The sequence below is a fragment of the Mustela nivalis genome (assembly GCF_964662115.1).
Source record: "Mustela nivalis genome assembly, chromosome: 1".
Classification (NCBI taxonomy): Eukaryota; Metazoa; Chordata; class Mammalia; order Carnivora; family Mustelidae; genus Mustela; species Mustela nivalis.
The window spans coordinates 102,716,610-102,733,937 of record NC_139020.1 but is presented as its reverse complement, the minus strand read 5'-3'; the positions used below and the strand labels follow the sequence as shown (position 1 = coordinate 102,733,937).

Genomic DNA, 17,328 nt, shown 5'->3' with positions numbered 1-17,328 from the left:
TAACAGGTTTTTTGTTTGTTTTCAGCAAAGGCTATTGGAAAGATGTATCTGTGTTTCTTGCTATGCATCTCAAGTTCTGGGTTGTTTGGGTGATCAGGTATATATCAGGTATAAGTGATGCCTTAAATGCTATAAAGTTATAAAGGTAAGGAAGAGAAAATTGAAGACATAGCCGCAGAAACCTGAGAAAATGCATTTAAAGCTATGCTTAAAATTATGTATGTTTCAATTGTGTTCCCAGACTGTGTTACTGACTTATAAACCTACTTCTTTGTTCTTTATCCTTCCTTTCCTTGGAGTCAGCTCTTATCTTCAACTTCTCAGTGCTCTGCACTGCATTTTTTTATTTTTTAAAGTTTTATTTATTTATCATTTGAGAGAGAGAGAGAGAGCGAGTGGGAGCGCTGGGGGAGGGGCAGGAGAGAATCTCCAGCAGACTCTGCGCTCAGCATGGAACAGGGCTCTATCTCACCACCCTGAGATCGGGACCTGAGCCCAAACCAAGAGCTGGAGACTTAACCGATTCTGTGACCCAGGTACCCCTGCACTGCATTTTTAATGTCTGCATCCTTCTCGCTTCCAGCTTTGCCTGGTCTCTTGCATAATATCTTGTGCAAATGACATCTCTGGAGGAGTTAAGAGTAGGATGCCTCTTACATCCATGAACTTAAGTGGTTTTCTCAGCTTCATGGATGATAAATCCTTTCCCCGAGAACAATCCTAGAATTTTCTGCAGGGAAATTCATAGCCCACTTCTAGGAACTTTGTAATGGTTACTACTATTTGACAACACTTTATCTTGGTTTCCCTGCGAGGGAAAAATCACGCACTTAGATATACAAGCAAAATTCGCTTTCTAGTGCTAAGCTAGCACAAATCATGGTCCCCGGTATTGGTCTGTGAAAGGGAAAAACCATCAGGATGAGAGCTTCTAATTTATTAAATATCTCAAAAATAAATAATTGACAAATCAATGTGTGTGTGTGTGTGTGTGTGTGTGTGTGTGTGTGTGTGTGTTTTAGAGTGCAAGCAACATACTGCGTGAATATTGCCTGAGCCGACCTCACCTTGCCAGTCACTCAGCTCTCTGGCAGTTAACAAAAAGGTTTTAAGATAGAAAGTGGACTATTTAGCCTTCATTAATCATTCATAGTGTTCAAACACATCATCCAGTAACTGAAGAGGGGTTAATGGTAGCTAAGCTTGAGTCTGTTGTCAAAAGTAGGTTTAACTTTCTATGAACTCACTGGACACAAAGAATGCTGCCTGTTTACTATTCCAAATGTCACCAGCAAGGAGCAAACGGATGACTACTAATGGTAATTAAATACCTCTGAAGCCATTTGTACCAATAACAAAGAGTTACTGTCAGAACTTGAATGAGGTCCATCTGCCCATTTTAAAAGAATGTTAACATTATATAAGTGATAAAACAGACAGCAACAACTAAATAAATAGACAAACAAATAAGTTTAGTGATAACATTTCTCTAGATGAACACTCGATGTCTTTTCTTTGGAGATGAGAGATTAATGAAAATATTCTGTAGCCGTTAGTTGTTTCAATCTCACTTTGGTCCACAATGTAATTAGAGAAGGTTTTTAGTAAAGGTTCTCCAATCTATATTTTCAAAGCTGTGGAAAGAATTGTTTGAAATTCTTTTTGAATTTTTTTCTTTCTACCTTGCAAACTTCCTGGATTCCGTTCCTACTATTGACTATTTAATTTAATTCATACGCTCTCGTCTCCTTAAGTGAAGGGAGAAGAATAGAGTGCGGATTATTCTGCTGTTTGTCTCCACAGCACAGAACTCCACAGTTGCTACTTCTTGCACAGATGGATTGACAGCCCGAGGTTTTTCTTTGGTGGGTCCATCTATTCAGTTGCCCCTGAGGCCCCTGCAAGGGGCCATCTGAATTCTGTTGGCTGTCCACTGTGGTTTCCTCTGCATCTTCATCTTTCTCTACTGTGACAAGACAAAATATGAAAGATATTGCATGAAAGAACCAAAAGGTGAAGAATATCTAAATGCTTTTGAAATATACCTAAAATCCTAGAGCAGCCAGAATAAAAGTGCACAGAGGATACTGAGGGGGAGCTAATGCATTCATCAAACCTTTGAAAAGGCAGTTTCTTATAAAGATATGGACTTCATTAAATCAGCTCTCTTTTCCCAGGAGGTAGAAGTACCTGTGTATCTGATGGCTCAGTTCTAGTGAGAAGAGAAAGTGGTAGGTGAAGAAGAGGAATTGCAAAGGCATTGGTAGCAATTGTAGAGTGGGGGTGGGTGAATGAGTAGTGAGAACTTAAGACATTTCTCTATGTCCCTACATAGTGCTTAAAGCGGCATCAGAGTAGGAATGGCAAAATAACATCCTGAAGACACAGAGATCAGAGCTAAGAAAGAAAAATGGGTGTATAAAATCTGAAACGGCAGCCTGTATCAATTAAGTCTTTTTATGTTCCAAATAACGGAAAACTTAAACTGTTTAAAACAATAGGAGAATTTATTGACTTACATAACTGGGAAGTCTAGAGGTAGGGCGGGCTACAAGATTGGTTTGATCTAGCTCAGCAATGTCCCTAAGGACTCTGTCGCTTTGCTCTGCCTTTTGTTCATGGTGTCAGTTTTATCCTAAGCCTGATTTCACACATGGTTGCAAGATGGCTGCCAGTAGCTCCAGGGATCCCGTGCTTTCTCACATATGCCCAGAGAGGGAAAGGGAGAGGTAAAGTGTCTTTCTCCTAACCAAGCAAAAGTCCAGGATTTCAGTCTGATAGGACCAGTTTAGGTCATGTTTTTTATGGGAATGGGCTCAAACTGAATAGCAATTAAGTGCTCACATCTGGAATTGAGGGGTGAGGGATCAATGACCCTCAAACTACAAAATGGTGGTGGTGGTGAGGAGAAGAGCAATGCATCAGATGTATGCCGTGACCCAAGCATATCAATTCTGCATGGTTCCTGAGAAAGGAGACATTTCATCAAGTTAATGTTTTCTTTGCTTCCTTCATAGACTTATCTCAGAAGAATTTACAGTACTTCTCAAAGTATTGTTCATGGACCGAAATGAACATTCCTGGGCTCTTCCCAAGACCTTCTGAATCATAATCTGTGTGAGTGACAGCTGAGAATTTATATTTCTGGCAAGCTTCATGGGTGGTTTTTATGCCCATTAGTGTATGGGAATTTTATAGAACTTGCTCAGAGGTTAGGGTAACATGGAACTGTCATCTTACTTTAGGATTTGATAGCTACCAATAATTGCCACACTAGTAACATCTCACATTAATATGGATCTTGTTTTATCCTAGTAAAATGTAAAAATCTTTTATTAAAACAGTCTATAAAATGATTTGTGTATTTTTATTCAGGGAATAACTCTAGATTTTGGCATCATGCAAAAATTATATACTGCATTTTTTTCTTTTTAGGGGATGCTTTTAAAATTATTCACATACATTTAAACTTCATCTTAACTTCCTTTTGGGTATAGTAATGGGTATTACAAAACCTATAAATATTAACTGAAAGACATGGTTTTCTACTACATTTGGGAAAAGGGCAAGTACTTTCTCTTTATATCAAGTAAAAATAGATTTCCTCTTAAGAAAGTTGGAAAGATGGGGCACCGGAGTGGCTCAATCAGTTAAACGTCTGTCTTTGGCTCAGGTCATGATAGTAGGGTCCTGAGACTGAGCCCCATGTCTGGCTCCCTGCTCAGTGGGGAGTGTGCTTCTCCATCTCACTCTCCCTCTGTGCTCTCTTTCTCTCAAATAAATAAATAAAACCTCAAAAAAAAAAAAAAAAAGAAAGATGAGAGGAAGAATGAGATTTTTGTCTTCTGGCTGATCAATGATTATTGGTACAACTTCTTTTCACAAAATTAGTTTATTTTGATTAATATTTTCTCATAAACTGAGATTGATCTATAACATTATCTTTATTATCCTGATGGTGATGATTGTCTCAAAGCATGAAGAGTCTGAGTGGGTTTTTCAGTGGGTTGATATTTTAGGAACAAGATTTCTATACTTGCATTATATTCATAGGTTTTAAGCTTATTTGTTCATTCAGTAATGTTATTGTGTGTCTAATATATACTAGGCTACTTTGTTAAATGCTGAGGATACAGTCATCAATAAAACATTCATGGTACCTTCTCTTATAGAGTTCATTATCCAACATTGTGCTCTCAAATATGGTAGTCACTAGCCACATATGGCTATTTATATTTGAATTAAATGAAATTAAAAATTTTTAGTTGTGTCACATTTCAAATGCTTAACAGCTACATGTGGCCAGTGGCTATTGTATTGGACACTGCAGATACAGAATAGTCCCATCATTACAGAAAATTCCATTGGACAACACTGGTAGTAGAATCAAATAAACTTCACTGGAGGGGGAGGTGGTTCAAGATGGCAGCATAGAAAAATCCTGAACTCACCTCTTCCCATAGACATACTCAATCTACAACCACATATGAAATAATTCCCACTGAAAAAGAACCAAAAACTAGGTGAATAATTTCCTTTACAAAAAGGGATTAAAGGATCACATCAAGATGGTAGGAGGCAAACACTCGGTCTTGCCAGAAACCCCATCCCTGGCATAGTGACACACAATAGAGAGGGATCCATGGGCCAAAGCCTCTCAAGTGAGAATCAAGGGAGTTTGTGCCCCATATTGAACCCCTCAACCATTGGGACCTGCATCAAAGAGATGAAGTACCAAAAACTTCTGGCTTTGGAAACCAATGGAGCTTATATCCAGGGGCCCAAGGAGCTATGGAGATCTGAATACTCCTTTCAAGTCTTTCAAGAGACTTGCACATGGACTCATTCGTCCTGGGATCCAGTGCAAAGGCAAAAGTTTGAGAGGTGACTAGATTATAAATGAAGGTGATTCGGTGGCTCATCTTAAAACTTTTGCCAGTGAAACAGGGATTAGGTGGGATTTTCCTAGCAGATGGAGGTGCTGAGGGCACTGTTCTTTTTCTCCCTCTACTTTGCTAATGTAGACATGAACACCTAATGCTCTTTTCCAGCATTACCAAATGTGGGTGTGCCTTGCCCCTAGTGCTCTTTCCTGGCCTTGCTAAAGCCAAAGGTGTATCCTGTCACTAATACTCTTCTCCTGTGTTTGCCATGCAAAAGGAAACAAAAAGAAACCTGGGGTAGCTTCATTTATAGCAGACAAAATAAACTTTAAAACAAAGACTGTAATAAAAGACAAAGAAGGACATTATGTAATGACAAATGGACCAATCGAACAAGAGGATATTAACAATTGTAAATATTTATGTATCCAACATAGGAACACCTAAATATATACAGAAAATATTAACTGACCTAAAGGAGAACTGGGAACCAATACAATCATAGTAGGGGGGTTTTAACACCCCACTGACATCAGTGGAAATCCAGACAGAAAAAAGGAAACATCAGCTATATATAACATGTTAGATTAGATGTACATAATAGGCATATACAGAACATTCATTCCATTCTAAAACAGCAAAATATACATTTTTCTAAAGTACACATAGAATATTCCCAGGATAGATCACAAGTTAGACCATAAAATGTCTCAATAAATTTTAAAAGATTGAAATCATATTAGGCACCTTTTCTGACCATAATGGTATGAAAATAGAAATAAATTACAAGAAGAAAACTGGAAAAAACACAAATACATGTAGGTTAAGCAAAATGCTACTGAACAACCATTGGGTCAACAAAGAAATCAAAGGGGAAATTAAAAAAAATTAAGACAAATTAAGTGGAAATATAACCCCATATCTGTGAGACGCAGCAAAAGCAGTTCTAAGAGAAAAACTCATAACAATATAGGCCTATCTTAAGAAACAAGAAAAATCTCAAAGCAATTTAACTTTATACCTAAAGCCTAAAGTTAGTAGAAAGAAGGAAATAATTAAGTGGATCAGAGTGTAAATAAATGAAGGATACTGAAAAACAAACAAACAAACAAACAAACAGGAGAAAAGAAAATTGAAAAGCTGGTTCTTTGAAAGGAAAAACAAGATTAACAAACCACATAGCTAAACCCACCAAGGAAGAGAGAGAGAGAGAAAGGGAGAGAGATGGCTCAAATAAATAAAATCAGAAATGAAACAGAAGTTACAACTGATGCACAGAAATGCAAAAGATCATAAAATACTGTTATTAAAAATATGCACAACTGGAGAAGATAGAAAAAATAAAAATTCCTAGAATCATACAATCTTCCAAGACTGAATCATGAAGAAGTAGAAAATCTGAATAGACTTATTATAAGCAAGGAGATTGAATCAGTAATCAAAAACCTCCCAACAAACAAAAGTCCAGGATCAGACGGTTCACTGTTAGATTCTACCAAACAATCAAAGATATCCTCAGACTCTTCCCCCCCAAATTGAAGAGGATGGAATACTTCCAAACTAACTTTGTGAAACCAGCATCATCCTAATACCAAAACCAGGTTAAGGACACTAAAAAGAAAGAAAATTATAGGTCAATTTCACAATTAACACAGATGCAAACATCCTCAACAAAATATTAGGAAACTGAATTTAACAATAAAATCAAAGGATCACACACCATGATTAAATAGAATTTATTCCCAGGATGCAAGAATGGTTCAACATCTGCATATCAATCAATGTGATACAACACATTAGCAAAATGAAGAACTAATATTATATGATAATCTTGATAGATGCAGAAAAGCCATTCTGCAAAATTCAGGAGCTATTAGTGATACAAATTTTTAACAAAGTGAGAATAAAGGAAAGATACCACAACATAGTTAAGGTCACATGTTAAGGAAAACAAAAGCAAAAATAAGCTATTGGAACTACATCAAAATAAAAAGCTTCTGCACGGTAGAGGAAACAAACAATAAAAGCAAAAGAAAAAAGAAGAAACTAAAAGACAACCTACTGAATGGAAGAAGATATTTACAAGTGACATATCCCATAAAGGATTAGTATACAAAATATATAAAGAACTTAGAAACCTCAACACCCAAAAAACATCAAATTAAAAATGAACAGAAGACATAAACAGACATTTCTCTGAAGGAAACATGTAGATGGGCAACATGATAAGATGCTCAACATCACTCATCATCAGGAAAATGTAAATCAAAACCACAACAGTTAGCACCTTACATCTCTTAGAATGGCTAAAACAAAGTAAAAAGACACAAGAAAAAGAGGTGTTGGTGAGGGTATGGAGAAAGGGGAACCTTTGTGCACTGTTGGTGGGAGTGCAAACTGGTGCAGCTACTGTGGAAATAGTGTGGAGTTCCCTCAAAAAGTTTAAAAAAGAACAATCATAAAATCCAGCAATTACACTATAAGGTATTTACCCACAGAATATAAAAACACCAATTCAAAGGGATACATGTACCCCTGTGTTTAAACAGAATTATTTACAATAGTTAAATTGTGGAAACAACCCAAGTATCCATTGGTTGATGAATGGATAAAGAGGATACACACACACACACACACATATATACATAAACACACACACAATGGAATATTATTCAGCCATATGGTGTGTGTGTGTGTGTGTGAGAGAGAGAGAGAGAGAATATTATTCAGCCATAAAAAAGAATGAAATGTTACCACTTGCAATGATATGAATGGAGCTAGAGATTATAATGCTAAGTGAAATAAGTCAGAGAAAGATAAATACCATACGATTTCACGTACACGTGGAATTTAAGAAAGAAAACAAAGGAACAAGGGGAAAAAGAAAGCAAAACAAACCAAGAAACAGACTCTTAATTATAGAGAACAAACTGATGGTTACCAGAGGGGAGGGGACTGGGGGGGATGGGTTAAGTAGGTGATAGGGATTCAGGAGTACACTTGGTGCTAAGCACCAAGTGATGAGTGATGTAAGGATAATGATGTATGGATTGTACACCTGAAACGAATAAAACATTGTATGTTAACTAACTAGAATTAAAATAAAAACTTTAAAATAGTAAAATAAAGAACACGTATGACAACACCCACAATAATCATCATACTAAATGGTGAAAAGCTGGCTTTTCCTTAAGATTAGGAACAAGACAAGGATGCTCTCTCTTGCTGCTTTCATTCAATAAAGCATTAGAAGTCTTAGCCATGGCAATTAAGCAAGAAAAAAATATGTCATCCAAATAGGAAAGGAAGAAGTAAAACTATCACCATTGAAAAATTCTTAGATATAATATATGAATTCAGTAAATTTATAGGATATAAGATCAATATATGGAAATTGGTTGCATTTCTATACAATAATGATGACCTACCAGAAAGAGAAAGTAGGAAAACAATCCCATTTATAATGACATCAAAAAGAGTAAAATACATAGGAATAAATTACACCAAGAAGGTGAAAGATCTATACACTAAAAACTATAGAACACTGGTGAAAGGAATTGAAGAAGATATAAGTAAATGAAAAGATAGGTCATGTTCATGGATTGGAAGAATTAATATTATTAAAATTTCCATACTCCCTGAAGTAATTCATGAATCTAATCTAAATTCCAATGGTATTTTTTGCAGAACTAGAACAAATAATTTTAAGGTATGTATAGAACCACAAAACAAAAACAAAAACAAACAAACAAAAGCCTCTGAATAGCTAAAACAATCAGGAAAAAACAAAGCTGGAGGTATCAAGTTACCTGATTTCAAATACAAATAGACCAACAGAAGAGAATAAAAAGCCCAGATATAAGCCCAGGTGGCTATGATCAATTAATTTATGATGAAGGAGGCATGAATATACGATGGGGATAGTACAGTCATTTCCATAAATGTGTTGGGAAAACTGGGCAGCCACTGTAAAAGAATAGATCACTCTTTCCTTTTTTTTTTTTAAGCCCCCCCCCAATTTACTTTCATAAATTAACATGCACAACAGTGGGGATTTTAGATCCACAAGCTACCAGATAGAATAATGTGCTGCAGGGCACAATGTATTCTAATGTCAACCAAAATGTACAAATTTCACTTAACTACTAAGCATGGTAATATATAAACACTTCAGGCAGCAGTTTGGTCCCAGACCAGCCTAAGGAGATGCTGAGGCTTCTTGGCTATCAAAAGAACTCATCTAACTCAATAACAAACATATAAAAATTATTTAAAAATGGACAAAGGGCATGAATAGATATTTTTCCAAAGAAGTCATACACATGGCCAACAGGTATAAGAAGGATATTACACATCACTCATCATCAGGGAAAAGGAAATCAATATCACAGTGAGATATCACCTCATATCTGTCAGAATGGCTACTATCAAAAAGATAAGAAATAAGTATTGGAGAAGTTGTAGACAAAAGGGAACCATCATATATTATTGAAAGGAATGTGAACTGATGCAGCCACTATGGAAAATGGTATGGAGGTTTCTCAAAAAACAAAAAGGAGAACTACTGTGTGACCCAAGTATTCCACTTCTGGGTATTCATCTGAAGAAAACAAAAACAATAATTTGAAAAGATACATGCACCTCTATGTTTGTTGTAGCATTGTTTACAATAGCCAAGATATGGAAACAACCTATATGGCCATTAATGGATGAATGGATAAAGAAGCTGTGGTATATATATATACAATAGGATATTACTCAGCCATGATAAAAGAAGAAAATCTTGCTTTTTGCGACAACATGGATAGATCTTAAGGGTATTACGCTAACTGAAATAAGTCAGACAGAGAAAGACAAATACTCATATAAGTGATTTCACTCATATGAGTGATTTCACTCATATAAACTCTAAAAACCAAATAAATGAACAAACAAAATAAAACTAAGAGATTTGAGAAGAGATTGGTGGTTTTTCAGAGGGTAAGGGTGTTGGGGAGCAAAAAAAGTGAAGGGGGTCAATTGTATGGTGATAGATGGTAGCTAGAATTATTGTGGTGATCACTTTGTAACACATGCAAATATTGAACTATTACGTGGTACATTTGAAACTAATATAATGTTATATACCAGTTTTACCTCAATTGAAAAAACAAACAAACCAAAGAACAGACTTCACTTCAAATCATGGTTTTTATACCTAATAGTTGTATGCTCTTGGAAAAATTACTTAATCTCTTTGAACCTGATTTGCAAATTTCCCAACTGATAAATTTTCTAATTTGTAAAATAGGGATATAATAACAATGCACAGAGTTAGTGAAGATTGCATGAAACAATGTTAGGAAGGCTGTTAGGTGAGTATTTAGCCCAGGGTAAACAATAATTCTAGACTACCATCATCATTGTTAGCATTAAACATTCTGTTGATCATAGGGGCATTTTATATTTCTCTAATTTTCATTCAGCAGATAAGAGAGATTCTCTCATTCTTGAGAAAGACAGGAGAAGATGGGTCTTGGCTGTGGTGGCCTTATCCTTCAGATTCCATACTAGAATTTTCCAGTGAGGTGCTTTTACATCTCTTGCAGTTGTTTACTTGAACTATGAACTGTGTGGGTGTCACAAATCACTCTTGAGATATATTAGACTGCTTTTAAATATGAGAGAATTTTAAGAATCACCCAACGCTTTCTTTCTACTGTTAAATGATAAACTAAGGGGCATAAAGATATTGTGGCTTTAAAAAAATGATACTGTAGTGAACATAAGAGCCATCTGTACCCCAATGTTCATAGCATCAATGGTTGCAGTCAGTAAACTGTGGAGAGAGCCACGATGCCCTTCAACAGACAAATGGATAAAGAAGAAAGTTCCATATATACAATGGAGTATTATGCATCCATCAGAAAGGATCAATACCCAACTTTTGTATCAGTATGGATGGGACTGGAGGAGATTATGCTGAGTGAAATAAGTCAAATAGAGAGAGTCAATTATCATATGGTTTCGCTTACTTGTGGAGCGTAAGGAGTAACACAGAGGACATTGGGAGATGGAGAGGAGAAGTGAGTTGGCGGAAATCAGAGGGGGAGACAAATCATGAGAGACTGTGGACTCTGAGAAATAAACTGAGGGTTTTGGAGGGAAGGGAGGTGGGGGATTGCATGAGCCTGGTGGTGAGTATTAAGGAGGGCAGGTATTGCATGGAGCACTGGGTGTGGTGCATAAACAATGAATTTTGGAACACTGAAAACAAAATTTTAAAAAGTGATATTGTAGTAAGTGAGCACAGCTAATTGGGTAAATTTATTAAATTATCTTAGACAGAATTTGCAGGGTAGCAAACAGTTATCATCTCTAAGACCAACTGCACAAATTGGTAGCAACTTCCTATGGAGCTTTTGAGTATTGCAAGGCCCATGAGAACACAGCAGGAAAGAACTATGTGATCTATTAGTGATGCCTGCGAAGGGTATGGGACTTACAGGGGGGATGATACACATTTATCTGTTTATCAACCTTTTTGAAAGGACAGGTTGGTTACAGAAAAAAGCAGGTTTCTTGTTTGGGCTTCTATTGCTAATTGCAGCCATCTTTGCTAGATTAAATTTTATCTGTTTGAGGTCTAAAATCACCTCAGGCCCATTTTATTTAGACTTAAATCCCATGAGCCATTGCCTTCACCAACTGTAAACGAGTCCAAGGTATGAAATCCTGCACTAGTTTAAGACAAGGAGCAGGGGCTGTGTTTTACATTTCACAGTCCGTTAGTTAGATTGGATGACAACTCTTGAGACACACAATTTGTACTATTACTTAGTTCTCAAATGAGTTAGAGGTAGGAGGAAATACAAGCATCAAAATCTTGTATTTTCACTGCGTTATTCTCTGTTCAGGAGCCCACAGTGGCTTCCTACTGCTAATTAGTATCTCTTTTTAACTTTCAAGATATTTAATAATCAAGCTTCACATCCTATGTTTCTAGACTTTCGTTTTTTACCTTTTACCACTATTTTTACTTTTGCCACTCATCAACAGCAATAGTCCATTCTAGAGCATCCTGAAACCATATGGTACCCAGCTATTTTTCTCACTAACAGTTCCATATGTGTTGGTTTAATCTTCCTGACAAGATTCTTTGCATTTAAGAAATAATACCTCATCTTACTGTCTTCTAAACTTCTCAGTGCATTGATCACAGCACAAAGTAGACATTAAATAGTAAGATCCTCAAGGTTTGGGGCATTCTTAACGGTTACACGCCTCAATAAATATTTGTTGATCTTGTTTCTCGATTGCAGTATTGCAATAAATGTTTGATTTTCTGACTGAAAAGAGAAACCAAAGTAATGTATTACTCTTATTTTCTGTTTAGAAATTTGTTGCAGTGGGAATTCTGTCTTATCGTATAAAGGAAGAAACATAATGTTGTCTACAACAGGGTTTGATTAATATTGAAATAAAAATACATCATTCTTCTAAAAGTTTCCTAAAGGCAGCTTTCTGGGAGAGACCCGACTACCTGACTCTAATTTCTGAAGGGTGATTTATGGTATATTATGTGTAGCTAGCAAGAACAGGGCAACTCTAGGCAGATACCTCTGGGCATATTTTATAGCTATAAATTATTATTAATAATCACACATGTAAAATTCCAAATCCTTAATATGTTAAAAGATTTTATTCATAAACACTTCTTCCCCAATACAAAAAAAAATTGTATTACCTTAATATGTTGCAAAACAATAAAACGATTACTAAAAAACTAGATTCTTTTGCAAGTTTTTCAACCCTGGATTAAAATTGTATTAGAGTCATTTACAACCCAGGCACTTATTTATTGTCTTTTGTCCCAACAAAAATCATGAATGATTTAAAGGAGAAAAATTGAGAAGGGTGGACATGGATGACTCTAAAGCAATACTGGTTTTATGAGCAAAACAAATTTCCATAGAAACTGTTAAATATAAAAGAAAACAGCTTTGTTTAGCAACAGTAGGCAGGTGTGGAAATATAATTTTGTAATATTATTGATGGTAGTGGGGAAAATTTACTCTTACTACTACATTTAAGTCACAGAAGTAGTGAAATGATTTGAATTCTGGAGATGGGGAAGTATGTGACTTTCTTTCTTTCTCTTGCTCTTTGTCCTGCCTGTGTTCCCACCATTCCTGAATTCATCTTATTGTGGAAGATCTATCTTCTTATTCAAAACAACAGCTTTATACAGAACTCCAATATGGAATTAAATCTTGGAAAATAAGTGCACAGATAATTTTTTTAATGAAATAAAACTTGGTTTGTTTTGGGGCTCCTCCCTGGTAGGCTAATATTTGAATAGTAGAATGAGAATCTGTATTCCTAAGTAGAAGGAACATTATGGCTCTGGTCTTACTCAACTACTTGATGCTGCCAAATGTACGGGTCTCTTAACTTCCCTTCCATGCCTTCCACTATGCCTTACTGCTGCAAACACTCTTCGCTGCCTCTCTCATCTTGGTAACTCCTATTTGTCCATTAGGCCCTGATTAGCCCCATGCACCCCAACATGCATGCATGTGCATACACACACACGCACACACACACACACACACGCACGCACGCACACCTGTTTGGCTAGGTCAGGGAACCTCTGTCTCTCAGTGTTTTCACAGCACTCTGGACTTGCTCTATCATAGCAGGGGGAAGCCTACAGTGTCACTTGTCACCTTACTGATTTTCTCCAATTTGCTCCTCGAGGTGAGAGAAATGTTTTAATTTACATACAATGCCAGCACCTGGGTCAGTGCCAGGCAACAAGTGTAAACCCTCTGGGTATTTGTTTAATGAAAAGGTAAGTCAGTTAATCTTTATTCAAAGTTATTCAAAATTACCAAATATATAAATACACTTTTATCATCAAATTATGAACTCTTCAAAGGTCAAAACTGTATCTAACTTACTTATCTTCAATACCTATGTCAGTATTTTGTATACTGAGATGTTGAAAGAAATGTTTGCTGCAGCGATTGAACTGTTACTTCAATTCAATTCAATTCTATCAATAACTATAATAAGGTCCCTGATATTTTCTGATTAGTAAAATTTGGGGTAGAAGAGAGTTAACATTTCTCAACAGAAGGTACCGGTCTATAATTTTTCTAGAAATTATTAGTCAATACTTTCAGAGCAGAGTTTTCAAAATTTATCTGATAGCAAGAATCATCTGAGGAATATTCACTAAAAATAGAGCTCTCCTGTTCCCACTGCAGACCTACTGTGGGATTAGAATCTCCAGTAACAGAGATTTTACATTTTTCTCAGGTGATTTATGATTCAGAGGAGGTTTGGGATACAATTCCTAGCACTTGAGAGTAGTTTTCTTAAGCACATTGATGGTAACATTTTGTCTTCAAAATTATGAAATTATGAAATTGCTTCTTCTTCAGATTATATAAATGACATTCTAGCTTAGTGCATCAGAATGATTCCAAATACTGAAAAATTCTAAGTTAGTGGAGGTTCTATAATAATAAGATTCTTTCGTGAGCCAAATTTTATTTGAACCCAGCATCCTGGGTTCAAATTAAATTTAAGCATGAGTTCAAGAAGAGACAGTGCAACTTAAAAAGCATCTCCTACTTTTAGTCCTAACAATTTATAAATGATCTCAAATTAAATGATGGTCCTTACCAGTGACAAATGATTCTATTTGTGTCATCTGGGATCACAAAAATCTCTCTCACTCCTTTTGCAGTTGGTTATAGAGAGCAGAGAGCGGTTTTGTACACCACTTTGTTGTCGTGTGTGACTTTCTGAACTCCACAGGCATATATGTATCTGGTTAGTGTTACGTTAACAAATTAAAAAAAAAAAAAAAAAGCATAACATAACCAAGCTAGCACTTAAGAGTGTTACTCTCCCATCTCCAAGATTTCTCTTTAGAAATCACTTTGAGGACTTTGGGATTGAGGAAAAAGGTGAGAATGACCCCTTTAGCAAGGATTTGGCCATTCCCACAAAGTGATCATACTCACAGGTGAGACTCTAACTTTCTCCCTTGTTCACCAGACGTGCACGCGTGTATCGAGCAGCTCCCTGCCGCCACAGTAAAGCAAATTACGAGGAACAAAGGACATTAACTTTCCGGTGCTGAGGAGCAAGGTAACCTGCAGAAACACACAAGAGAGACGCAGAACAAACAAGGAAGAACTAACTGACTAATGAACAGGACAGGAAACCAATCCAGAAAAATAAACAGGCAGAGAAAGCAACTGGTGATCAAACAAAGGAGCAGAATGACTCTGCGGACTCAGGAGTCTGGCGCTCACCTGGGGCCCACCTGCTGAACAGGTGAAGGGAAATGGCCAGGGCTGAAGCCTTTTGTGGGTCCCAGCTCCCTCTCCTCCACACCCTGAAAGAGGTGGGGTTGTGGAGCAAGCAGGAGAGCTGTTTTTATGGCTCTGTGCCCTTTTCCCTGATGCAAGACCCATAAATACTTCATTACAAAGAGCCAATAGACAGGGCAGTAGCTTCCGTAAACAAGCAGCAGACATAATGGATTGAAAAATGTCAAAACTACAGCTCATGTGAATTATAAGAAAGTTTCTGTGTGCTGTGTAACTAGGTTAAACTGTAGTCATATTAGAGATGAGGATGATGTTCCGAGTAGTTATAAATAAATATTTAAAATTTGCAATACAAAAATCTTTCTTTGCGGATCTCCAATATAAGTGGACATACACATAGGAAATACAATTAATGATTATTTATTGAGCACCTACTCTGAGCAAGGTATAATTCTGGCCCATACTCTATAATGTATATATTAAATCTTTTTTATGAAGGACAGTCAGCTTGATAGTGGTGTTCCATGGGTAAGGGTGCACAAGAAGCCTGGTATTATTATTATCACTCAAATGCTCACTTGAAGACTCTTCGGGGAGGAGTAGAGGTGTGGGTGGGGAATTGTGGGAGAATATTCAAAAAGATTGATTCTTTTAAAAAAGGGACACAATGGATTTGCCATTTCTGACTCATTTCATAGTGGAAATACCAAAAGTCTATTTTCTTAGTGAAATTATATTTGTCCTGCTTGAAAACACTCTTGTAAATTTTCTGAAGGAAAAGTCTTTGAAAGTAAGTTAGAATCATTTTAATATCTGTTAACTTTAGATTGATTAAAGAAAGAAATATTTCTCATGGCTACTGAGACAGAAGTGAGGTTGATGCCAAATATTCAGGCTGTGTAATCTTCTGTATTTCCAGAAAGCATGATACCAATTTAGCTCTGCAACTTCTCTTTCTTTCTCTCTTTCTTTCTTTCTTTCTTTCTTTCTTTCTTTCTTTCTTTCTTTCTTTCTTTCTTTCTTTGATTTTATTTATTTGACAGAGAGACCACAAGTAGGCAGAGAGGCAGGCAGAGAGAGCGGGGGAAGCAGACTCCCTGCTGAGCAGAGAGCCCAATGTGGGGCTCAATCCTAGGACCCTGAGATCATGACCTGAGCTGAAGGCAGAGGCTTAACCCACTGAGCCACCGAGGGGCCCCAGCTCTGCGATTTCTAGCAGTGAATGAAGAGGGAAACCCTGAAAGTTACAAGAACCAGTATATAAATGAAAGCAAAGCAAACCAACTTCTTAAACAACAAAAATATGAATATTGAGACTTAACAGAAATGTCTGCTCTTAGAAAGGATTTGAGCAAAAGGAGAGAAAAAAATCTCTGCACAATGTCCTTATGACAAATACACTTTGCCTCACCTTATTTTTAATTTAAGCTATCTCCCTGAATGGTATGCATTATTGTAAGAACTTAAGTCTGTTTAGTACAGAGATACCTGTTTGAAATTAGGACATGGACAACCAGCCTTTTGGACCTTCATTCTCATTTAGTTTCCTAAGTATTTGTTCAGTCTCACTGTATTACTTTTCTAAGAAAAAATTCAAGAACACCCTCTTCACTCTGCAAATATAAGTCTTTTTGGATTACTCCAAAGAGAAATAAAAAGTTTTGACTTTCTTAGCCCTGACGGTTTAGGGCCCGCCCTGTGGATGTTCAAAAAAAGGAGCTAAATCCGTCTCTCTCCATTCATGTTGACCTTAAAACAGATAACACCATAGAGAATAGCATGGCACTTGAGTTTATTAAATAATATACTTTTTTCCCCTTCCCCTTTGGATATCTGCTATTTTCCCCAAAAGGCCCTGTACTTTCCCATCTCTGCATCTTTGCCTGAATTAGCAGCTGACTCTGGAATGCTTTCCCCTTCCCACTTCTGTGTCTTGTCTGCTTACAAAAATCATACCGTCTTTTCTAGGTCAGTCCAAATGCCACTTCTTCTACAATGTCTTGCCCATTTTACCCAAATGTGATCAATCCTGCCCAAATCTCCCAGAGTCCCTCAATTAACATAAAACAAGAGCTTGTTCTGCATTAATTGTTGTAGATGACTATGGGTAAGCTTTA

General features: G+C 36.6%; 1 long non-coding RNA gene across 1 annotated transcript; it reads right to left on the bottom strand.

The window, feature by feature from the left end:
* Window positions 1-1,451: 1,451 nt before the first annotated feature.
* Window positions 1,452-15,295, bottom strand: LOC309841527. Its single transcript, XR_014299165.1, has 3 exons — window positions 15,194-15,295; window positions 14,900-15,031; window positions 1,452-1,966 (listed from the first exon to the last, which is right to left on the bottom strand). It is a non-coding gene; the product is annotated as an uncharacterized lncRNA (long non-coding RNA).
* Between the last annotated feature and the right edge of the window lie 2,033 nt (window positions 15,296-17,328).